Genomic DNA, 27,216 nt, shown 5'->3' with positions numbered 1-27,216 from the left:
AACATCCAAGGTTATCTTGTAGCTTAAACATGCATGTAGAGAAATACGGGTGGATTGTGTTTAAGTGATAACCTAAATGGTCTGTAGTAGATGGATAAGGTTGGGTACCTTATCCTGGTGACACTACGAGTATGGCATGCTTTTTAGGTGTTACAATTGTTGTAAAGTACTACAAATTATTTGATCCTGATCATTCATGTATAGACATGTGAGGGGGATATTCTATACAAAGGAGTTTGTATAAGACCAGACCACAAATGTTTAGTCTCATTATATAATAACGTTCATAATAGAGACTTATATTTCACTAGAATGACCATAGGTAACATGACTTGAATCCTGAGTGAGTTGTGAACTCATGCCTATGAGGGCGGTCCTTTGATTTGGGGTGAGAGTGGCCAGATTGCCGACTCAATAAGCTTACCATTTAGGGATTCGTCTGATTGGGGTGCTGGGAACACAACTACACAAGAAGGAATTCACTCCTTCCCCGAGGTCGGGGTAAGTAGATAAATTTCTCCTTTAAGGGTTGATTTCAGGGCTTGAACAATGTGGCGCCACACCCTCTCCTGGCCTGAGAGAAGTTTAGTCATAGTTGAACTATGATCTATTGTTCATTAGAGGGATCAGTGGTACTTAAAGAGTTAGATGCAACTACAGGGGAAAAATGGTATTTTTGGCCCAGCTGTACTTACGAGCAATTTGTGAAGGGTCATTATACTGTTGATTGGTTATATCTAATGGACACAAAAATATACGTGTGGTGCGAAGAGTGCAGCTGTCAATCTTTAGTAGAGTGCCCGACAGTTAACGAATGGTGAATAATTTAATTAAAGAGTTTGATTAATTATTCATGTACCATTGGAGCTTCAAGCTACAGGTCCATGAGGTCCTCTTGGTAACTCAATAGGATTAAATGAGAATAATTTTTTGGATTAATTTGAATGGTTCAAATTAATAGAGGGATTTATATATATGAAATTAAGTTATTTTAATTATATATGATATAATTGGTATAATGTATTTGATACATTGTGAGAGGAAATGAATATTTGAATAAGATTCAAATATTAATTATATGAATTGGATTCATAATTGTTAAACTTAATATAAATATGATTTATATTAAATGCCATATGAGAGGGAAAAGAATCTATAGGTTATATTGTATATGATATAATATTAAAATTATAGGTTATAAGTTATAGTTGATATAACATGTAGTTTAATATATATATATTATGATAAATTAGTTATCATATATATATATATATATAATAAATATTTTTATATAAATTAATTTTATTTATTAGAATTAATTATTGAATTTAGGAGGGAGTTACAACTCTCTCACCTCTTTTTTCTCTACACCCACGTAAGTGGGTGGTTGATGATATATTTGGCATTTGAAAGGAGAGAGTCTCCTTCTTCACTAAGTAACAGAGAGACAAAAACGTTCTGTGAAAAGTGTTGCTCTTAGAGAACAATCATATTTTCTTCAAACTCCTCTCTATTCTCAATTCATTTCCTCATAAAAATAGTCAGAGCCCATCACTCCTGGGTTTTCTACCTGAGAATATCAAGATCGCCATCATGGTAGTGTCCGTTTCTAATTTGAGGGATTCTTGAAGATCTGTCTTCAAAGGTAAAGTTTTCTAAAACCCTTTTTTAAAGCATGTTATAATTTATGTAAATGCATAATTTGTGCTTTCTTTTCTGTAAAAATTTCATTCTATAAAAAATGGGAGTTGGAACGATCTTGCTTCGACTCAAGGTTCTCTTCAATGACATCCTTCAATTGGTATCAGATCCAGGTTATTGGTTTACTGATCCCAAATTCCATTTGTTTTAATTCATTTTTACAGTGCTGGTGGGTTTTTCTTTTCTACATTCTGTTCATGATTCATGCGATGAATGGTTTTGTGATGAATGTGGTTTTGTTGATGGATATTTCAGGATATGATACTTAGTTTTTAAGGCTTTATTCTTTTACAAATTTGGTTTATAAAGGCCCCTGTTTTGGTCATATTTATGCAATAGAGTCTGTAATTAAAGTTTTGAATCGCTCGTGTTGTTCCCAGTGAGCTTCAAAGAAGAAATTCAAGGCAATACTTTGATGAGGAAGAAAGAAGTTCTACAAGATCGTGTAGCTTTTTGCTACAAGATCATGCAGCGAGTTAGTGCAGCCTTTACAACATTGTTTCTTACACGATCACTGTAGAGAGTTCCTTGGTGGGCAGTTTGGTTCGAGCAGTTCAAGGCCTGGTTCACTTGTATTGAACCATATGGCTCTTTTTCATGTAATAATTAGCTTTTAAATTCCTTTTAGGTGTCCAATCCTGGTCCATTAACTGTTAGTATTAAATATACATATGATGTATGTTTTTCTTATATGTCATATTGTATGTCATATAGATGTAAAACCCACCATAGGTTATGTATTTACATTCATGCATCATTTTATATTATAAGTGTTATAATATATATATATATATATGCATGATTTAAATTATATAGCATGTGCATGCATCATATAGTATAAATATTATAGTATATGTATGCATACATTTATAACATATCCATGCATCATTTATATTATAATAGTTATAATATATGGTTGAGTGAGTGTATGGAAGTATGCTATAGTATGATTCATTACCTTATTATATAATTGTTATATATGTTAGTAATGAATTGAGATTGCATGAAGCATGACACTACCTTAGGTTAATTTATAAATGTTATGATTAACTGAAGTATGTTAAGCATGTAATGAATGTTTTAATTGCTTCATTATTTATAATCGCTATAACTAAATGAAATTATAATTAAAATCAATAAATAAGAGTTGCATGCAAATCTTAGGTTATAATCATTTTTAAAATTGTTTTAAAACATGATTGAGATATGACCTAAGATCATATTTCTAATAAGATTAGAGATCTTAGTTTAATCTTTTTAATCGGTTTAATAGGATTAAATTGATTCTTAATAAAAGATTAAATATGAAACAAATGTATCTATAAGGAACCTTTTGTTTAGGACTAAGTCTGTACCTTCTTCTTCCGACATCAAAAAGTAGTAGAAGAAGAAGAGTGGAAAGGGGAAAGCTAACCCTACAGTTGCTGCTCAAAGGGGCAGAAGACCGATCAAGGCTGCAAAGGGATTTGTTTCCATTGCAACCAAGATGGGAATTGTAAGAGGAACTGGCCCAAATACTTGGCAGAAAAAAAAAAGGCCAAACAAGGTAAATATGATTTACTTGTATTGGAAACCTGCTTAATGGATAATGATGATTCTGCCTGGATTATAAATTCTTGGGCCACTAACCATGTTTGTTCTTCATTTCAAGGAATTAGTTCCTGTCAGTAACTAGATGCTGGTGAGATGATGATGGGGGTTAGAACTGGGCATATCGTCTCGGTTGTGGTAGTGGGAGGTCTCCGGTTGACTTTATAGAACAAATTTCTTATTTTAGAAAATGTATATAGTTCCTGATCTCAAAAGGAATAACTTCTTTTATGAAAAGGAGTTCAATGCATTTACACAATTTCAAGAAAATTTTTGAAGATTGAATTCCAATAGGGTTTGCAACATTGTGATGTTCATTTGAGAAATAAATTTCACAATTGAGATCTTTGAGAATAAAGGTTTGACATAGTATCATAACCAATGACTTTGAACGATGATGATGTTCTTATACAGACAAAAAAATGAAACGTGAGTATTTATCTGTTTTTTGCTCATTATGAATGAAGTAGAAAACAATATAAAATTTTGACAATTTAACCAATTTCAAATAGTTTATTTGAAGTGTTTTTTTATATTAAAAGTCTGCATACAGATGTTTAGGAAATGATGTTTAATTTGTCTCATGCATCACACATTTACAAATTAGTTGTTTACTATTCGATGCAATTGCTTCAGATGGAATGGTAATGTACCATTCTACAATGAAGTTGATTTGTCTAAGGGAAAAGTTTCCTAAAACACCTCAAATGTTGAGGGGATGTAAATCTTGCATTAGACTTAATTAATATTTAATATATATCTGGTTAGTTAAATCGGTGAAGTCAATGGTATGACCATTGAGTTTTGAAAAATTAAAACTTACAAATAAGGAGACGTTGGTGTATAAAGTTTAATATTTAATCTTTTACGGGATACACTGTTTCATACTAGATTTGGGAAATTCTGTTTTACCCTAGCTAGTGTAAATTGGACAATAAGGCAATATTTTGCTTGTGAAGCAATAATTTGCATAAGTCAAGTATGTCTTTAGACATTTGAAAGTTGTTTAAGATATAACTTAGTCTATCCACGTTATAAGATAATGTGGTGCAAGGAGTAAGTCGAAGGACATATGTAAGCACCAAGTTATAGAAATACAAAGAATGAAAGAAAAATCTTGGTGGTGAACAGATGGTTCTTGTGGACATAACAGTTGGTATTATATAAAAGGATTCTCTAGGCTAAAGTGTGAGAGGATCTCCTAGACTGTCTAGGACTACGAGACATCTCTAGTGCGCTAGGACAAGTGGGAGAACATGTAGAATAAAGTGTATTTCCTACAATATATGTCTCACCAGCTTATGTTTCCCCAACTTTAATGTAAGTGAAGATTGTTGGGATGTATGTTCTAAAGCCTCGTAGTTATATGTTATTTGAATCAATGGTTGATTAGTTTTTATATGCAATAATCTATTAAAGAAAGATCCAAAGTTATTTTATATAACTTAAATATATATATGGTAGACATATAGGTGGCTCATGTTTAAGTAGTAGCCTAAATGGTCTGTAGTATATAGATAAAATTGTGTGCCTTATTCTAGTAACACTACTGATACAACCCGCTTTGTAGTTGTTACAATTGTTGTATCATTCATGTGTAGACATGTGAGTGGTGATATTTTATTGTTGGGTTTGATGCCCTAAATCTCGTAGGTTCCCATAGTTTGTAAATGTTATGTACAAACTCATTATTTATTTAATAAAATATATGATATTTTATTCCAATTTTTGTTGCATTAATCACAAACCAATAAACTAAGTTCCATGGTTCTCTCGTAACTTAAACATGTATGTAGAGACATACGGATAGATCATGTTTTAAGTGATAACCTAAATGGTCTGTAGTATATAGATAAGGCTGGATACCTTATCTTGGTGACACTACGAGTATGACTCGCTTTGTAGATGTTACAATTGTTGTAAAATGCTACAAGTGATTTGATCTTGATCATTCAAGTGGAGACATATGAGTAGGAATATTCTATACAAAGGAGTTTGGACAAGATCGGATCACGAAATGAGTAGTCTCATTATATAACACTGTTCTTAATAGAGACTTTCATTTCATCAGGATGATCATAGGTAACATGACCTGAATTCTGAGTGAGTTATGAACTCCTGCTTATGAAGGTGGTCTTTTGATTTGTATGGATGAGAGTGGCCAGATCGCCGACTCAACATGCCTACCATTTTGGAGTTTCGTCTGATTGGGAAGCTGGAACACAGTTACACAAGACAGAATTCACTCCTTTCCCAATGTTTGGGAAAATAGGTAAATTGCTCCCTTAAGGGCTGATTCTGGGGCTTGAACATTATGGCGCCACACCTTCTCCTGGCCCAAGAGGGGTTAGTCATAGTGGGACTATGATTTATTGTTCATTAGAGAAATCAGTAATACTTAAGGAGTTAGATGTAACTATAGGGGCAAAATGGTATTTTAGCCCAACTGTACTTACAAGCAATTTGTGAAGGGTCGTCGTACTATGGATTGGTTATATCCAATGGACACATAAATATATCTGTAGAGCGAAGAGTGCAACTGTCGGTCTTTACTGGAGTGTCCGACAGTTAACGGATGGTGAATAATTTAATTAAAGAGTTTAGTTAATCATTCATGAACCGTTGAAACTTCAACTACATGTCTATAAGGTCCCCTCGGTAGCTCTTCAGATTTTATGAGAATCAAGTTTTGGATTAATTTGAATTGTTCAAATTAATTGAGGGAATTAATTATATATGATATAATTATTATAATGTATTTAATACATTATAATATAAAGAATTTATGAGAGAAATTAAATATTTGAATATGATTCAAATGTTAATTATATGAATTAGATTCATATAATTAAAATTTAATGTAAATATGATTTATATTAAATACCATAAGAGAGAGAAAAGAAACTATAGGTTATATATTGTATATGATACAATTTTGAACTATATGTTATATGTTATAATGATATAACATATGATTGTATAATATATAATAAGTTGTTTATTATATATTTTTGTTATAATTTTAATTATGAATTAAAATTATTTATGAATTATTTTATTATTTAAATAATTTTCTAATTATTTATTTTTTAAAATAATAAAAGGGAGGGAGTTAACTCTCTCCCTACCTTTTTCTCTCCACCACTCACATAAGAAGTGGTGGTGGGGTCTCTTTCATAAACCTGCAAAAAAGACAGAGATAGAGGGTGATACATATAACGTTTTTTTTTTCTCTATAAAGTTTTTTGGCTTCCTAAGTTTTTCCTCTAAAAAATTCTTCCTTCTCCCTCAATCCCAAAACACTATAGAGCCCATACCTCCTAGATTCTCATAAGAGAATACTGAAGACTCTTTGGTGGTTGTGTTCATGGGATTCAATTGAAGAACGTCTTCAAGGGTAAGGTTTCCTAACCTTTTTGGTTTAATTTTTGGCATGCTATATAATTTTGTTTTTTCCCTAATGCATGTACTGTAAAATGTTTTTTTTTAAAAAACGATTGGGAATTGGGATGATCCACTTTCGCTGTGGTCCCCTTCACGGGGGTTCTTTCACCTATACAATGAGTTTGTATAGAACCGAACCACGATATATTGAGTCTCTCTTCAAAGCACCGTTGCTAGAAGAGATTTACATTTCACCAGGATGACCATAGATGACTTGACCTTAATCCTGAGTGAGTTGTGAACTCCTACCTGTGATGACAGTCCTTTAATCTGCATGAGTGAAAGTGGCTAGATTCGTCAACTCAATATGCCTATCATTTTGAGGAATCGTCTGAGTGGGGAGCTAGAATCTCAACTACAAAAGATAGAGTTCACTCCTTCCCTTTGTTAAGGTAAGTAGATGAATTATTTTCTTAATGGCTGATTTTGGGTCTTCAAAAATAAGGGTTCCCACCCTCTCACTGACCAAAGAGGGGTCTAGTTATAATGGGGCTATGGCTAGTTGTTCATTAAAGAGATCAGTGGTACTTAAGGAGTTAGATATAATTATAGGAGTAAGACGGTAATTTTGATCGAGCTGTACTTACGAGTAATTTGTAAAAGGTCAACATGTTGTCGATTGATTATATCCAGTGGACACAAAAATATATCTACCGTGTGAAGAGTGTAGCTACTAGTCTTTAGTGGAGTGATCGATAATTAATGAATGTTGATTAATTTGAATAAAGAGTTTAATCAATTAATCTCGTATCATTAGAACTTCAATCTGTAGGTCCATAAGGTCCCCTTGTTAGCTCAATAAAAACTAGAATCAAATTGATTTTGGATTAATTTGAATTGTTTAAATTACTTAAAGGGAATTAATTGTATTAAGTACAATTAATATAATGTATGTCGATACATTATAACGTGTATTGATACATTATAAAGTATAATGTATGTTGATACGTTATATAGTTTAGTGAGAAAGATAAGTATTTATATATAATTCAAATATAATTACATGAATATGATTCATAAAGAAACTATATATTAAAATTAATGTGAATATGATTCATATTAAATCTATGTAGTTTTATGAGAGAAATAAATGTTTGAATATGATTCAAATATTAATTATATGAATGTGATTCTATAGTTAAAATTAATATGAATGTGGTTGTTATCAATACTATAGATTATGGGAGAAAATATAAACTATACCTTATATTGTATGTGATATAATAAAATATAAGTTATATGTTATATGGGATATAACATATAGTTTGAATTTAATTATATTAAATTAGTTTAGTATAATTATTATTTATTTTTTGAATTATGTATTCAAAAATTCATAACTCCTTAGCGAGTTATTAAAAAAAATAAATGGTGGTGGGAGTTATCATAATTCCTTCACATATATTCTCTCAAATGTGTAAATTCAAGGTGGTGGAGAAAATACACATACAATTGATTTTTGGCAGAAGTGTTCTACTTTTGAAATCTTCTTCCTCCCTTGCACATTTTTTCTCATAAAAAAGAAAGATCTCTTCTTCCTCCCTTACCAAAAGGCAAGCCCACACAACTCTGCTCTTGATTCTCTCCTTGAGAATAACAAGGAAGTCTTCATTGGTGGTGTCCAAGAAGTTTCTTGTTGTTGTGTTCATGGAGTTCGGGATCAAAAATGAGCTTTCATTGTTCATGACTACGGGAGAGGAAGCGAGAAGATTGGATTTTCAAGGGTTAGTATGATTTCTTCCTTTTTTTTTCTTTCTGTAATCAGTAGAAGCATGCTAAGGGTGTATGTTTATCCTATATAGTTTCTGTTCTCCTCTGTTTATTTAAGTTACTATAAACTGAGTTTCAAAGACAAGCGATCGTGCATTTCCACTGTGTGGGAATTCCAAATCACTTCATATCTTGACAAATGTAAATGTTGGTCAGCATAAATATTATCATTGAGGGCATTATGCAAACGCACCAAAAGAAAAAGAAATACTAAAGCATCAGCAAAGTTATACAGAGGAAAAACACAAAGGGAAATGATGAAGAAAACTGCATAACTTGAGATTGAAGGGAATGGAATTCCCACAGCGGAAGCGAGTGATCGCATTCGTGTCTTAGAATTCATTTTAAAAACTTAATAAAACAGAGAAGACGAAAAAAATGGATAAACAATTAACAACCTAAGCACGCTTTTCTGCAGAAAACTACAGAGAGGAAAAGGAATGGTATACATATCCTTAATGAAACATTCTTCATAAATTCTCCTCCGACAGCAAGATCACAAACAAGATCTCCTTCTCACGAACATAGCAACCAAAACGAACAACAGTAAAGGTTTCAAACCAGAACACCACCACAAGAGTTACCTTGTTATTCTCGATATGAGAATCAAGAAGATTTGTGAGCTTCCTTGGTTTATTTTAGTGAAAGGGAGGGATTGTATTCTTGAGAGAAAATGCAAAGGAAGGATAAGATGAAGATTTAGGAAGTTTTATTGAAAAAAATTGTTTTCACGTAAAGTGATCTCAATCACTCCTCCATCTTAGGTCTTTTGGGAGATGTGAGGGAGTTATTAACTCCCTCCACTACTTGAAAATAACTCCCTGGGAGTTAATTTTCAAATTTAATTTTAATAATATTAATTAATTTAATATAATTAAAATTAAACCATATATTATATCACATATAATATAAGATATAATTTACATTCTCTCATATAGCGTATAGTTTTAGTTTGAATTATATTCATATTAATTTTAACTTATAGTTTTTATATGGCATTCATTTAATATTTGAACCATATTCAAATATTTATTTCTCTCATTAAACTATATATTATAATGTATCAACATACATTATATTATATTAATTATATCTTATATAATTAATTCTCTTTAATTAATTTGAACAATTCAAATTAAACCAAAATTAATTGATTCTCCTTAATCCTTATTGAGCTAACAAGGGGACCTTATGAACCTATAGTTTAGAAGATAAAATGATAAGAGATTAATTAATTAAACTCTTTAATTAAATTAATCCCCATTCATTAATTGTCGGTCACTCCACTAAAAGTCGACAGCTGCACTATTTGCACTGTAGATATATTTTTGTGTTCATTGGATATAACCAATCAACAATGCGTGACCCTTCACAAATTGCTCATAAGTACAGTTGGGTCAAAATTATCGTTTTACCCCTATAGTTACATCTATCTCTTTAAATACTACTGATCCTTCTAATGAACAATTAATCATAGTCCCACTATAACTAAACCCCTCTCTGGCTAGTGAGGGGGTGAGGTGCCTTATTGTTCATGACCTGGAATCAGCCCTTGAGGGTGTAGTTTATCTACATGCTCTAACAACGGGAAGGAGTGAATTCCTTCTTGTGTAGTTATGTTCCTAACTCCCCACTCAAACGAATCCTTAAAATGGTAGGCATATTGAGTCGACGAATTTAGCCATTCTCACCCATGCAGATCAAAGGACCGTCCTTATAAGCAGGAGTTCATAACTCACTCAGGATTAAAGTCAAGTCACCCATGGTCATCTTGGTGAAATGTAAGTCTCTTCAAGTAACAATTTTGTAAAGAGAGACTAATCATTTTGTGGTCCGATCTTATACAAACTCTTTGTATAGGATACCTTCGCTCACATGTCTCCACATGAATGATCAGGATCAGATCATTTGTAACACTTTACAAAAATTGTAACAATTATAAAGCGGGTCATGTCCATGGTGTCACCAGGATAAGGTACCCTACCTTATCCATTTACTATAGACCATTCAAGTATTACTTAAACATGATACACCTATATGTCTCTACATACATGTTTAAGCTTCATTAAATAACCTTGGATCTTTATTTATTGGTTTTGGGTTAATGCAACTAAATTTCAAATAAAATAAAAACTTATTTTATTAAATAAATAATCTGTTTGTAAAAATAAATTTACAAACTATGAAACCACGAGATTTAAGGCATCAACACCAATAGAAATCACTTCATGATATACAAAGAAGTACAATGCGATCACAAGTTCACAAAAAATATCAAAGAAACAAAAGAACTCAACATCCCAAATTTAGTTTCCTCTTACATCGGTATCATGATTAAACGCATCAGGAGGATTATTTTCATTAGAAAAATGAAGGGGTTGCTGAAGCGATGGAGGAATGGTGGGAGCAGGCACACGTTGAACAAAGACACTATGAATGTAATGCATCAACATGTGGAATTGAGTGTCCTAGCTGAGCTTGGCTTGGTGACGAAGAAGTTGCTCTTGTTGTTGAACCAATTCTTTCAATTCATCGTGCTACTGCCGCTTCTGAGATCTTGCATTCGCACCAGCTCTTTCAATTCATCATGCTGGCATTGAAGTGTGTTTTGCTGGCTGGACAAATTATCTAACAATTCCAAAATAAGATGGAAGATTCCATCATCTAAATGCTTGTAGAGGTCTACCAATCCATCAAAATCTTTATAGGTAGGCTCTTAAGGAAGGCTATTTTGAGGTACGTTCTTAGCAGGCAACAATCTTGAACTTGTTTCCCGAGGCGGGGCTTGAGCCCCGAGCTGCTTCTCTCGACGCAACCAAGATTCCCCCAACGCTTTCTACTGGCTAAGTATTTCTTCTTGTTTCCATGACAATTGACTGATTGACTGATTTAGAGGATTTAAAATTTGCTCTCTTCAAAATGTCTCTAAGTCAATTATATCAATGTCGATGAGATCTGCAGTAGGAGTCTATGGTGTTCTGCGTCCAGTTGTAGTGATAATGCACAATGGAGTAGACTCACCTCATGATGGGGAAATAGTTCAATTTAACATTTTTTTTTTATTCTATGAGAGTCCTCAGTCAGAGTGATTGACTCTTTGGAGCAAGAAGTAGCTTGGGATGTATATTATGGCGAGGATGAGGATGAATTTGGTGTCCCCATTTCCTTTGACGATCTGTCTTCTGTGATGGTATCTGAACTGATAAGTCTTGATTATTTATCTAATGATTTGACTGAGAAATTGTTGCCTTCTGTTGTGTAGGCCCCCAAGTTGGAACTTAAAGAGCTACCTGAGCACCCAAATTATGCTTATTTGGGAGAGCTGGATACCCTACATGTCACACCCCCTCCCAGAACCCTTTTCTATCCTAGGAGAAGATGTTAAGACAGCTGATGTCAACCCTCTTATGACATTGATGATAGGAAATTAGAAGTCAAATTATTCAACAACTAAAATCCTGTGGACGCAATATGCGATGCATGTTCTTAAGATATGTGTTGATAGTCATACGTCGATGGTCATGCATTGGAATGATTATGCGTTAACGAATGTATGCGATGACCATGCATCCTATCACAAGTTTTCTTGCGCTCACGCCAAGTATAACGCGAACGCAAGTTTCTTGGGTGATCCAAGGTCGAACTCAGGGACTTGTAGCAAAATGAATGCGGTAATGTGCATGCGGCGATTTAAATAAAAGAATGATGGAGGGGTTGCTAAGTTAATCCTACTCCTACTCCTAACTAACAGACAATGCAATAAGAATATGCATGAGAGGTAGAGATACGACAACTCTTAACATGAAACAAATGAATGGAAAATAGATAAAATGCGGAGATGTTTTCATTGCAACCCTTAAGAGTGACCGCAAGGGCAACCTTAGTCAATGCAAGCCATGCAATCATGCTACACACATGTGAACCTAACTCTAGGACGTATGCGGTGTATCTATGCCGAGAAGCCTATGCCTGCCTAGACTTCCATAACTTGCTCACTAGCTCTCGCCGCATGAACATGGTTGCCGCATAACACCTTATCCTACTTCTTGGACGCATGCAATATCCTATCTGTAGGGCGCATACGCTGTGCGATAGCAAACGGAGCTTATCCCTAAGTTCCCCATCCTTACCTATGCGTTTCAATTCGCTCTTCTGAGTCTTAGATTTGGATTTTAGACTACTCTCCCAAGTATGCCTAAATGATGAATGAAGCGCTCATAGGACAAGGTAACCGCATGAACTTTGTTGACCTAATATTGTTCCTATCCCTAGTGAACAATGACTTACATTGCTTAATGCGACCAGCCACTTACCCTCTTGAACAGTTGGTTGTTGTTGACTTTACTCATAGACAAGCATTGCATTAGCCTATAGACAGGTGTTGTCGCAGCTTCATACTAAGCAAATAAGGTTACTCACACACTCACGTAACGCACACCTCTCGGTGGGTTACTACATGCTTCATATCCCTAATCCACATGACTAAGTATGCGATACCCAAGTAATCTCACTAAGTGTTGCAATGAAAGTAAAGATGCTAAGCAAAGATGTTGGAGATGGAATCGAAGGAACACATAAATGCATTGAAAACAAATTATATTAATTCCTTAATCACAAAATGTCATACAATACAATATAATAAAATAAAGGAAAATGAAATGACCGGCTGGAAGCAAAGACTTGCTTCCAGCGGATGTGCGTCAAGACTGTCGGTGGTGCCATGGATGGACGGTAGAGCTGACTCTCCCAAGATCTAGCTCTGGTTCCCATCGTCATTCGGAATGGATGAAGGAGGTGAAGAACTCTCAAGCGTCTTCTCACGCATTTTGTCTGGATCGTAAGAAAAACCCTGGGTTGTAGGGGTAATCCCCGGACTACAAGGATAATCCCCGGATAAGTTGGAATTTTGCTCAGTGGCTTCTATTTATAGAGCTTGGATCGCCGACAGCATTAATGGACTGTTCTGATTCTGACATTTGGCACATTAGTCCTTTTCTGAACCTCTGCCGCTAATGGCGTGGTAGGTGAAATGTCAACATCAGTTTTTAATTTTCTCAAGGTAGATGCGTTGATGCGTTCATTCCACCACCTTGCGTTGATCCCATTAGTATGCATTATCGCGTAGTCGCAATCATTCAATGACCACATTCTCTTGATACTGTAACTCTACACGATGACCGTAATCGCTTGACGAGCGTAATTCCCATGAGATGGACGCATGCGGCTGATCACTGCAACATCCATGCGTTGATTGAATGCGTTTGCCTTTGTGATGGAGAGTTTCTCTGCATGCGGTCGTCTATGCAGTGGTCCGATTTCTGCGTTTGCGTCCACTTCCTGCATTAGCTACAAAAATAGAACATTGAATGCATAATAACGCATAATAATGGGTTAGCCAAGATTCTTTAATGCTGATCGATGCAAACTCATTTTCTCATGAATTCCTAGCACAATTGCCACATATTCTGCTTAACAACCTTCATAATTCAACTGCCCAGCCTTAACCTTTTTCCTATTCAATAGAAACTTAAACGCCTGATAAGTAATTACAAACGTTTATCTCCTCAAGCTAAATAACCAAGACAGTTTGAACAGATATCGAGGTCATAGATACAAACAGAAAACAAACTCATATACAGACTGTGATCCCATTTCCAAATTAGTTTGATCCCTAATATGTACATGAAGGACAACCGTTAACAAAACAACTTAGCAACCTAAGTTTCACTCCACTTCAATCCCTGTACTCTGAGTGGCAGACTAGCAGAACAACTATCCTCTGGGGTGTTGACCGCTACTTGGGAAAAAGAAAACATTGGAAAGAGTGAGCTACTAGCCCAGTGAGTGACTACCTTAAAACCGTACATATTGTGCATCAAATAAACATCAACTTCCTTAAAAGCTCTAGGGTTTAAAACAAATATACTCATATATATTAAATCATATAAAACATTCAAACCCTAAAATTCAAACATCAATATTTTCATTGGAAATCCTCATCATTCACCTTTAGTTGAGAGAGCCTTTTTGCTCAATCCCTCAACGTTAATCCTTGGCTGATGTAGAGTAATCTTGATACAATCAACATCAATAATATAGTACCTACGTGCACGTGGTAATGTCCTAAATATTGTCATATCTTAGGTATCAGGGGACCTAGATACCTTTATACCTTCAGTATTGGGTTTCCTCATTATATCATCATAACTCTTCTTTTGGATAAGAAAACTCAACCTTTAAAACATCAAGCATTTCAATAAAACAAGTCTTAAATGCATTTATCATAAAAAAAACTACATAAGTTAAGGAATGCCAATTAACGCATGCTTCATAAATCTCAATGCTAAAAAAAGATTGGACTATGCGTCTACATATCAACCTTCATATTAAAGCATGTGTCAGAGTAGTGCTTAAGAAAATCATGTTTTACTTAGAAAAATCAACACAAAGTTGAAAGCTCACGCGTGGTACATTTTTAGGAAAACATCTTAGAGACTAGCTCAATTGTAAATTATGTGTTGAAAGCACATAAGAGAAAACATTCATAAACTTTGTCACTCATGTTGGGAATGTCCTAGAACTTGTAATTCATAAATTCTGTGTTAAACATTCTATTTATCAATAAAATATTATTGAGTATTTTATTCAATAAAGTCATTGATATTGCATTCTATTATGAAAATCCAATAAACAAATCCATGGTTATAGTATGAATACTTTAACTTTATGTGGTGACATAAACAAGATCAAGTTATAGTATATAGCCTAAATGGTTTATAAGTATATGGATGAAGTTGGGTATTTCATCCTGGTAACACTATTGGATGTGGCCAATTTTGTATACTGATACAAATGATGTGATTCACAAATCATTTATGTAGAGACATGTGAGTGGGGCATCCTATGCAATAAGTTTGCATAAGACTAGACCTCGAAATAGTCACTTTTCTTTATAACGACCGTTTACTGTTAAAACTGACTATTTCAAACTAAAATGAACTAAGGTAACACAACCTTAATCCTGAACTAACTATGAACTCCTATTTATTTCGAGATTATCCTTTGATCTGCATAGGTGAGAGTAGTCTAACAACACTGCTCAATGAGCCTCCCATTTTGGGGATAAGATCGGGTAGATAGCTGGGGACATAGCTATGCAAGATGAAATGCACTCCTACCCGACTTAGGGTCAGCAGATAGATTGTTCTCTTAAGTGCTAATGCCTAGTCTTGAACAGCGGGACCATGACCTTTCTTGGTAGAGAGGGATATGATTTATAAAAGGTATTATAAATCAATTGTTCAATAGAGGGTCAGTGGGAGCTTAAGGTGCAAGATATATTTACAGGCATAAAATGGTAATTTTGACTCAACTATAAATATGAACGACCTGTGAAGGATCAACTTACTGATTATGGTCAAAATGCACAGAAATATATCTACAGTGAGGAAAGTGCAACTATTGAGCTATAGTGGTGTGCCTTGATAATTAATGAATAGTAATTAATTCAGTTTAAAGAGTTTAACTAATTAATTACAAATCATTGGAGCTCATGATCTGTAGGTCCATTAGGTCTCTCTACTAGCTCATAAATTAGAATAACAGATTGAGTGTTAATTGGATGAATTTTGGAATTAGGGTTATGAATTTGAAATGTTCAAATTCAATTTTTAAGGGTTTTCAATTTATTGTATTTGATACAATTAAAAAACGTTTAATTTAGATGAAATTAAATGACATTGGAGAATCAATTTGATTTAAATAGAAAATTGAATCATATTGGTGGAATTGGTGTTTTATTAATTTAATATTAAGATATTAAATTAATTATCTATTAATTAAAATAGAATTAGTTTTATATAAATTAATTTTATAAAAAAAAATTAAATAAAATAGTTTTATTTAAAATAAAAATCAATTTTAGGAAAATTGATTATAAAACTAAATTAAAGAGAAATTGGATTTGGAAAAATCCACTATCCCGTTAAGTGGTAATTCACCAAATTCCATCAAATACTCCAAGTAAGAGCTGCCTTCCATGCAGCCCTACTGTCCTGCATGATTTGAGTGTATATATACATTCTTCATGCAGAGAAATGAAGGTGGAATTCTGGAAAATTGATTGAAGTGCTGGAAAATTGAAAACCCTCAAAACTCACCTAAATTCCTCTGCAATTCAGTTTGATTTGAGTGTTTCCATCACACATTTCTTCTTGTGCATAGTAGAGGAGATCTTGGTGGTAGTCTTATTGAAGTTTTAAGCTCAAATTTGGAGTATTTCTGCTGAATTCGTGGATTAACTCTTCAAAGGTAATGTTTGTTTCAAACCCTCTATGAATATCACTTGAATAACATGTTTAAAACTCAAATTAAGAGTAGTTAGAGTGCTTATTGATTCTGATTTGTTCTGCTGCATGTTATATTACTCTTTTAATTGGTATCAAAGCATGATTTAAGCACTCAATTATCGTTAATTTGAGTTTGGTGGGTGAATTTCTAAGCATGTTGAGTATGTGACTGATATGGTTTAAATTCAATTTTGGCATTAGAATTCTCTTTGATTTCCAAGTTAAATTTATAATCGGCTCTTGTTTGATGAGCTTATATGTGTGCTCTAGCGTCTGTAATTTATTTGGAGTCACTAGAATTCGAATTAGACTGTAATTTGAAGATTGAAGCAAACATGTTCGAGCAGAAAACTGGAGCTGAGCCTTCTGCCCAGGAGCATCACGACACTATTCATCGAGCGTTGCAATGCCACGGGCTCGCTGATGAACAGTGTTGCAATGCTAGGATGCAGCATCATGATGTTGTTCATCCTAAGGGTTTTTGCTTCGCGTGCTGCCTGGCCAATTCGTGGGTTGAAGGAACCGGTTCGATCGGTTCTCCTCCAAATCGGTCCAGTTTAACTTCCTTTGGTGCCTTGATGGTCCGGTTCAAGTGGTTCGGGTTCGATTCGGGTCGGTTAGATGGTTTTTCATAAAATTAAAGTTGTTCTTGAGCCATTTTTGTAATAATTTAGCTTATTTGTTTGCTTAAAATGCCAAAGTTGAACCATATTAGTGTTATTTAATTATTTTATGCATATGATGTGTATTATTTTTTAATTAAACATGTTTGTGCATAAAGTATGCCATTTTAGATTTAAAATCCCACCATAGTTATACATGTTACATGCATAATTGTATGTTATAAATTAGTTATAATATATAGTATGCATACTTTAGGGTTTGTTAAAAATTGATGTAATTGTTATGTTAATTTTTTCCTTTGAAGCATGTTATGATTGATTTAAAGCATGTTTATTTTATAAGTTTGTTATAAAATGAAAACTTTAAAATCCATAACAAAGATACACAACATGCTCACTTAGGTTAACAACTAGTTTTAACTGTTAAAATAGATTGTTACCTTATAAAATTTGGTTACAAACTCAAATCGGTTCATAAACCTGTCTAAGGCTGGGGGTACTTAAGTTGACGGCTTATGTAACACTTTCTACTTGGGATTATGACGAAAAATTGAGCGTTGTTAACTGATTTTATGAGCTTGTGTGAGCGGTGTGAGGTTTAAAACTGTTTAAATACATAGACATCGTAGGTTAATATCCAAATATAAACATTATACTTGGATAAAATCACATAAACTTAGGTTTTTCTTAATTAGCCATAATAAAACCTAGGTAAATGAATATCCAAACATTTAGAACACTTCAATGGGAGATTAATAATATATTTTATATAAAGTTAATAGCTCTCACGTCCCCAAGAGTTCACACTGTGAGATCCATGCTCGGCTTCGTGTCGCTTTTATCACGACTACTCCATATGGAAAGTGTTTGCATTAGTCAATAACAAGGTGAAGTCCATTCGAACAAGCTAGAAGTTGAATATGGGTCAATAACAAGTAGTTCATATGCAGCTGCCTACTTGTTTGAATATCAACTTTCCATATTCAACTTCTAGCTTTAATAATTTAAATTCCAGAAAATATCTCATAGAATTTCCTTCTAAAAACTTGTTCAAAACATCTTAAATTCCTTAACTTAAAATTTGAGCCTCGGATTCCTCCTATCAAACTCAAAATTCCTCAATCTTCTCCACTTACCCTAGAACTTTGGAAACTTGTAACACTTAGGAAAAATTTTTAAGCTTCAACTCGTACTCGTGGGAAAATCTAGTTGCCAGCCTAAACTCATCCTCTACACTAAACACCCTTCAAAATGACAGAAATACCCTTCCCTTAGCACAAGTGAGAATGCCAAACCAATCTCCCCTTCTTACGTCCCTTATATACTTGTGAATGCATCAGCAGATGGTTTATTACGGTGACAACTAGTCCACTAAGTTATGCTTAAGGCTCTACGCACGACACTTGATAGCACCAGAAATGTGCTATCTTCCTCTTCTTAATTCGGGATTGTTAAGCTACTTAATACGTTTAAATCGATTTTTTTGTAAGACTCGTGTGTACAAGCAGATGACTGAAGTGTTTGGGAACAAAAGGCGTTAAGATGGCCAAGATAGGAGCCAAATTGAACAAATGAAGAAAAAAGGCCAAGAAATTGAAGTTTCTGCCCAGCTGAAGCATCACAACGCTCGATTTGAGCATTGCGCAATGCTATAAGACAGTAGCTACCTATTTTGCGAAGTACAGGGAAGCATTGTGATGCTACAGGTAGCATTGCAACGCTACAACTCGAAGCGGATGATCGAAGAATAGAGCAGCATTGCGACAGTACATGTAGCATTGCAACACTATGACTTGGAGCAGCGTGCGAAAGTAGGACAACGTCACAACGTTGTCCCTAGCGTTGCAATGCTATAACAGATTCTATAAATAACCCATCAGTCTAAACCTAGGTTACACACACTCGAATACTCAGCCATCATTCTATTTCTACTTGGTTTTCTACCTCTATTTTGACAAGAACTCTTAATCTTCTTCCCCTTTTTGCATTGTATTGAATTAGAAGATGATTTGTGGCTAAAAGGGTAAGAACTTAGCTTGGGTTTTGTAGTTTACTTTCATTCCAATTCGTTCTTGAGACTGTGTTATGTAATTTTCTGAGACTTGTCTGAATTTTATGAGAATTTATCTTGAATTTATTATTCGATTGTCTTGTATGGGATAATCTGACAAATTAGCTATGCATGTATAATTGATTTCTTTGGTTGGCCCTAATTTGTAATCCTTAGGTAGTCATCACCTAGAAGCAAGAGTTAAGTAAGTTTATGAAGTTAAATTGGGATTCCAATTAATAAGCATTACTTTCTACTTAGATAATTCTTGCTCAAATAATTTGTTAGACGATGGAAATCAATTGTTTGGCTTAGCTTTGTCTTAGATCTTAATGTCTGTTGATTGATTGATTAGTTGAGGATTCTCGCTTTTCCTTTAATTAACTTGATTTTATGGACTACCGGTTAGGATTCTAAATGAGTAGGCTAAGTTTTAATTTAAATTTCTCACATATCTTTTGAATAGTCTATGATAGAGTTGAAAAGGAATGAAATAAACTAGAATTACCAAAGCTAAGTATTTTGTTCAATTGATATTTTACACATTCTTTCACATTATGCAATTTAATTTTTCGTGCAATTTTAATTCGCAATTTTCACAACCCCCTTGGCTACTTCCTACCGGTTTCAATTTTTAAGGAATCCCATTTGGCTCTCTATGGTTCGACCCCAGACTTTTCGTTTGTACTACTAGTTAGTATAAGTAGTTTGTTTGGTGCATATAAATATTATTTACGTAGCACGGGTTTACGGGCGACGGTGAATCCAGCAGCCTACCAAATTGGTGTCATTGCCAAGAAGCTAACGAATTTCTTGATTTTTTAGGCTCGTAGTGCTTTCCTTGCTAATCAATTTTCTCTTTTGGTGCATACCCCACACTTCCAGAGGTTCTAGATTGTTGTATTTTGCAGAATTTTCCAGGGAGGAGCGAAGAATCAGAAGAGAGAGAAGACAGCAAGCTGCGCTTGATAGAGATATTTGTGTTGAAGACACATCAAAAGAAGAAAGCATTCCTGAAATACCAATAATGGTTGAACATGAAAAGACTCTTAAGGAGCTCGTAGCACCAGACTTCACTCAACAACCCTTATGCATTGCCTATCCTGAAACGACAGGTAACTTCAAGCTTAAATCTGGGTTAATTAGTACTTCTTACATTTTTTAGTCTACAGGGTGAAGACTCGCACAAGCACTTGAAGGAATTCTATGTGGTGTGCGATGGGATGAGGTCGAATGGGGTGACTTAAGAACAAATCAATATAAAGACGTTCCCCTTTTCGTTGAAGGGAGATGCCAAGGAGTGGCTTTACATCCTTCCGCCTGGGAGCAACACATCTTGGGAAGAGTTGCAGAGACAGTTCTTGGAAAAGTTCTTCCCAGCATCCCGAGCTGCCAACATTAGAAAAAAGATCTACAGTTATATGCAGTTCAACGGGAGACCCTTCATGAGTATTAGGAACGATTAAAAAAGACTTGTGCGAAGTTTCCCCACTATCAGATCCCAGACCTGCTGTTGATCCAATAATTTTATGAGGGGCTGATGCAAACTGACAAAAGTAGCATAGATATAGCTGCAGGAGGAGCCTTAGTTAATAAAACCCTAACTGAGGCAATGAAACTGATAGTTACCATGCCAGCAAATTCTCAACAATTTGGCACTAGAGCTGCAGTCAGTGTAAAGACGACCAATGAGGTAAGTGAACTTAGAAAAGAAATATCTGACCTGGTTTTTGCTTTTAAACAGATGGTGAAGACAGATAATGGATAGCTTGCTATTGTTTGCCAGATGTGTCATAGAGTTGGACATACAACTTACGTCTGCCCCAATGCTCTACAAAGAGAAATACTTGAGGTGAATGTTGTTGGAGGCTATAATTTCAATGGGCAAAATAGGGGGCGGGACCCATTTAGTCCAACATACAATCCTGGGCGGAGGGATCACCCGAACTTCAAATGGGGTGGACAGAACGAGCAAGCTCAATCTAATCGTAGAGCTCCGTCTAGCTCAAGTATGTCCTTGAAATATATTGTCAAAAGTCTTATTGACCACTCTTTTAAATTTCAGCAGGATACAAAGAATTCCATTGATGCTTTGGGGACCCAAGTCTTTCAGCTAGCCACTTCGATGAGCAAATTAGAGAGACAATTTGAAAAACTCCCATCTTAGCTAGAATCAAATCCCAGGGAAAATGTAAATGCAATAACACTAAGGAGTGGCAAGGAGTTAGAGCCACTTGCTGAATCAATAAAAGAGCCAAAGTTGGAAGAACCAAGAACCACTTCTTCAAATTCTACAGTCACACCACCAAAAAAGAAAAAGGGAGTATCCTCTCACCCCTTTCCTCTTTTAGATGCTTATATGCCTAAAGCACCTTTTCCTTCCAAGCTTGCAAGGCCAAAAGTGCCTATAGTAGACAAAGATAAGGAGCTTTTGGAGATGTTCAGAAGGGTGGAGTTCAATATTCCTTTCCTCAATGTCGTTAAGCAAATCCCAAAATATGGCAAGTTCCTTAAGGAGCTTTACACGAGGAGAGGCCAGAAAAAGAAAAGGAGATAATGGTGGTAAGCCAGTCTGTGTATGCAATCCTTCAGAAAAAATTGCCTGAAAAACAAAAGGATCTATGTATGTTTTCTCTCCCTTGTGTTATTGGCAAACAAAAAATTGATAGGGCCATGCTAGATCTTCGTGCATCCAGAAATGTTATGCCATATTCAATATACCAAGAATTAAAATTAAAGTACCTGATTGAAACCAGAGTTGTGATTCAATTAGCTTATAGGTATTTTATTCACCCTTTAGGAGTCATAGAGAATGTCCTAGTTTAGGTTAATGATTTACTTTTCCATGCTGATTTTTATATTCTTAAGATGGAAAAGCCCATATCTATTTCATCTGCATCAATCTTGCTTGGTCGGCCTTTCATGAAGATTGGCAAGACTAAGATTGATGTAGATAGGGGTACTTTGTCTGTTGAGTTTGATGGTAAGATAGTTAAGTTTAATATTTTTGATGCTATGAGATTTTCCACCGTTGGGCATGTACAATCTTTGTGTCAAATTGATTTGTTTGAATGTTTTGAACAGGAGGTAGTATGGGACATTTATGAGGACGACGAAGATGATTTAGGAGATTTGATTTCATTTGGAGAGCTTTCCACCCTGTCCATGACAGAACCGGTAAGTATGCCTTCTTATTCTGATAGCGAGTCTTCTGACAAGGTGTTTCCTTCTGTTTTGTAGGCGCCTAAGGTGGAGCTGAAAAAGTTTCCAGACCATATGAAGTATGCCTATTTAGGAGAAGCTGAGATTTGCCTGTAATCATTTCAAAGAACCTGATAGATGAGCAAGAGAAACAGTTGGTAAAAGTCTTGCAGAAATACAAGCTGGCCATTGGATGGACACTGGCTGACATAAAAGGTATTAGCCCTATTGTGTGCATGCATAGAATTTCTCTAGAAGATGGAGCTAAACCTTGTCAACAACTACAACGACGTTTGAATCCTGTCCTTAAAGAAGTAGTGATGAAAGAGGTCTTCAAAGTCTTAGATTCAGGTATTATCTATCCTATTGCTGATAGTGAATGGGTTAGTCCCATACATGTAGTGCTTAAGAAAACAGATGTTATTGTGGTAAAAAATGATGAGGGTAGTTTAATTCCTGTTAGGATGGGTGGAGGATGTGTATTAATTTTAGGAGATGAAATGTTGTTACTAAGAAAGACCACTTCCCCATTCCCTTTATTGATAAGATGCTCGAAAGGTTAGTTGGAAGGCCTTTCTTCTATTTTCTTGATGGTTTTTCAGGTTTCTATCAGATCCCGATTAACCAGGAAGACCAACAGAAGACGATCTTTACATGTCCTTATGGCACCTTTGCTTTCAGAAGAATGCCATTTGTACTATGTAATGATCCTGGCACCTTTTAACGTTGCATGATGAACATATTTTCTAAGTTTGTTGAGAATTGCATGGAGGTATTTATGGATGATTTTACTGTATATGGAGACTAATTCGATGATTGCTTGTCTAATTTATCTAGGGTGCTAAAGAGATGTATTGAGTCTAACCTTGTGCTTAATTTCGAAAAGTGTCATTTCATGGCCTCACATGGCATTGTATTAGGACATATTGTTTGTGAGCATGGCATAGGGGTAGATCCTACTAAGATTGATGTTATTACTAAGCTCCCTTACCCCACAAATATGAGGGAGGTTCATTCGTTTCTTGGGCATGTAGGTTTCTATCGCAGGTTTATCAGAGATTTAGCAAGATTGCTCAACATATGACCTCTCTTCTTCACATGGAAGTGGCCTTCGATTTTAATGATGAATGCAGGAAAAGCTTTGATGTGCTAAAAAACGCCTTGTCGTGTACTTCAGTTATTCAGACCCCTCGTTGGGATCTTCCCTTCGAGGTTATGTGCGACGCGAACGATCATGCTGTAGGAGTAGTTTTAGGGCAAAAGGTTGATAAGAAAACATCACATGATCCACTATGCTTCGAAGATCCTCAACCTAGCTCAGTGCAGCTACACCACGACAGAAAAGGAATTTTTAGCTGTTATTTTTGCTCTTGAGAATTTTCGCTCTTATATTTTTGGATCTGAAGTAGTTATTTTTTCTGATCATGCAACTTTGCACTATCTGATGTCCTAGAAAGAGTCCAAGCCCAGATTGCTGAGGTGGGTTCTTTTCCTCCAAGAGTTTAACCTGAGACTTCAGGATAGGAAGGGATGTGAGAATTTTTTCGTTGATCACCTAAGAAGGATTGCAACTGATGGAGGTTGTCTCAATTCTGATGGAGACTTCCCTGACCACCCACTGATGTAGGCAGATGGTATTTCTATGACTCCCTGGTATGCTGACATTGTGAATTACTTGACCACTGGTGAGTTCCCTTATGGAATGAACAAGCACAGACAAGAAAAACTAAAAAGTGAGTGAAAGAATTATGTTTGGGATGAGCCCATTCTTTGGAAATTTTGTGCTGATCAGGTAGTTAGAAGGTGTGTCCCTAATGACGAGTTCTTTTCTGTTTTAAAATTCTGTCATAAGCATGCATGCGGTGGACACTTCAGTCCCAAGAGAATTGCTATAAAAGTTTCAGATTCAGTTTTATATTGGGATACATTATTTAGGGATGCATACTTTGTTTGTAAGACTTGCAACGTTGTAAAAAATCAGGAGGTTTGTCCCATTGGAACGAAATGCCACAAGTCCCTATTCTTTTCTATGAGATATTTGATGTAAGGGGATTGACATTTTAGGACTTTTTCCTTCTTCTTATGGGTTCAAGTACATTTTATTGGCAGTCGACTATGTTTCCAAATGGGTGGAAGCAAAGGCCACTATTACTGATGATTCTAAAGTGGTTGCAGGTTTCTTGAAGACTAACATGTTGGGTTTTATGTCTTAAAACTCATGGTTTGTAAACAATAAAACTTATTCTGAAAATTCAATAAAATTGTTACTGAATATATGAATTACTTATTTCGTTTTAGAAATAAATCTAATAAACTAAAAAGATCCATGACTATTACATGAGTACTTGAACTTTACGTGAAGACAAAAAAGTGGATCAAGTTCGAGTAAATAGTCAAAATGATCTATAGTATATGAATAAGGTTGGGTGCCTTATTCTGGTAACACTATCAGATGTGGCCCACTCTATAGTTGTTACAAGGATTGTAAAGTGCTACAGACAATGTGATCCTAATTCGTACATGTGATGACATGAGGAGTGGCATCCTGTGCAATGAGTTTGCATGAGATCGGACCACGAAATAAGTCACTTTTACTTTATAACATTGTTTATTATTTAAAGACTGACTATTTCACAACGATGACCTAGGTAACTTAACCTGAATCCTGAGCTAACTATGAACTCCTATTTATTCAGGATTATCCTTAGATTTTCATGGGTGAAGGTTGGCTCAACAACGCCGGCTCAATAAGCCTCTCATTTCAGGAATAAGCCGGGTAGATAGCTGAGAACATAGGGTGCAAGATGGAATTCACTCCTACCCACTTTTAGGGATAGTAGAGAGGTTGTTCCCTCAAGTGTTGATTCCGGGTCTTGAATAACGACCTCATCCTCTCATTGGCCCGAGAGGGACTTGGTTTGATGATCGAATCACAAACATTTTGTTCATTAAAGGATCAGTGGAACTTAAGGAATAAGAGGTAATCTCAGGGTAAAACAACCATTTGACCCAACCGTTATTACGAACAACCTATGAAGGTTTAACTTACTAATCATGGTTATATCGAGTGGACACAATATATCTACAGTGAGGAGAGTGCAATTCAGGGCTTTAGTTGAGTAACCCAGTAGTTAATGAATGAGGGTTAATTCGATGTAAAGAGTTTAGCCAATTAATCTGGATCGTTGAAGCCCATGATCTATAGGTCCACTAGGTCTCCCTACTAGCTTACAAATGGATTTGTCTTAGAATAGTGTGATCAGTTGATTTGAAACGTTCTAATTAGAATTAAAGAAATTGGCAATCATATGTGATATAATTACACGTTTAATTTTGGAATTAAACAGAATTGGAGAATTAATTAATATTTAAATATGATTTAAATATTAAATTCATGAATAGGGATTCATGATAGTGGAATTGGTGATTAATTAATTTAATATTTGATATTAAATTAATTAGAATTAATTAAATTATTTAATTAATTATTAATTATTAATTTTATTAAAATTAATTTTGAATTATTTTTTGTAAAATTAATATAATTTCAATTTTAAATATAAATTAAAAATTGAAATTAAGTTTAATTTGAAAAAGAATTTCAAATTAAAAAGAAAAAGAAGAAAATTGGAAATGGAAAAGTTGGGATTTTCCCATTTCTTCTCCAATTAGCTTAGTCATTAATCCATTATACGTCACCTCAATTAATTTAAGTTAGAGTTGTAATTCATGCAAGAGAAGTGTTTGCATGGAAGTCATGCATTAAAACCATCAGATTGGAGTGGAAACCGGATATGCTTCAAAGATGAATTAGCTGAAAATTTCAAAGGTTGAAATCTGGGTTTTAGCTGTAAAACTACAAGCTCATCTCCTTTGTTCCCTTAGTTTAAGCTTATTTTAAGTCCCACAACTCAATCTAAGGCACCTAGAGGATAGTAGGGAAGATCTTGTGGTAGTTCACGAACAAAAATTAAGGAGATTGTAGCTGGAATTCAAGATTAAAGTGTATCTTCAAAGGTTACTTATGAAACCCTCATTTTAGTTTATGAGCATGCTTAATTTAAAGCCAAAATTAATGAATTAGAATGCTTAATGATCCTATTTTCTTCCGTTGCATATTTCCTAACTCTATCATAACATTTTGTGCAGGTTTGGCTTCCTTGAGGCAATCATCAGTGACCAAAAATCACACTTTTGCAATCGAGTCATTGCTTCCTTGTTGAAGAAGTACGGTGTACAACATCGTATTACCACCTCATACCACCCTCAGACTAATGGGCAGGCAGAGGTGTCCAACAAGGAAGTGATGACTATTTTGGAAAAGGTGGTCAACCCAAGAAGGAAGGATTGGAGCCTTCGTCTTGATGACACCTTGTGGGATTATAGGACGGCCTTTAAGACTCCTATTGAGATGTCTCTTTATAGGTTGGTCTATGGAAAAGCTTGTCATCTTCCGGTTGAGATCCAACATAAGGCATATTGGGCAGTC

This window comes from Benincasa hispida, chromosome 1 (genome assembly GCF_027475165.1).
Source record: "Benincasa hispida cultivar pf3 chromosome 1, pf3_genome.v1.1, whole genome shotgun sequence".
Taxonomy (NCBI): domain Eukaryota; kingdom Viridiplantae; phylum Streptophyta; class Magnoliopsida; order Cucurbitales; family Cucurbitaceae; genus Benincasa; species Benincasa hispida.
The sequence above is the reverse complement of the archived record's forward strand: the minus strand, read 5'-3'. Positions refer to the sequence as shown.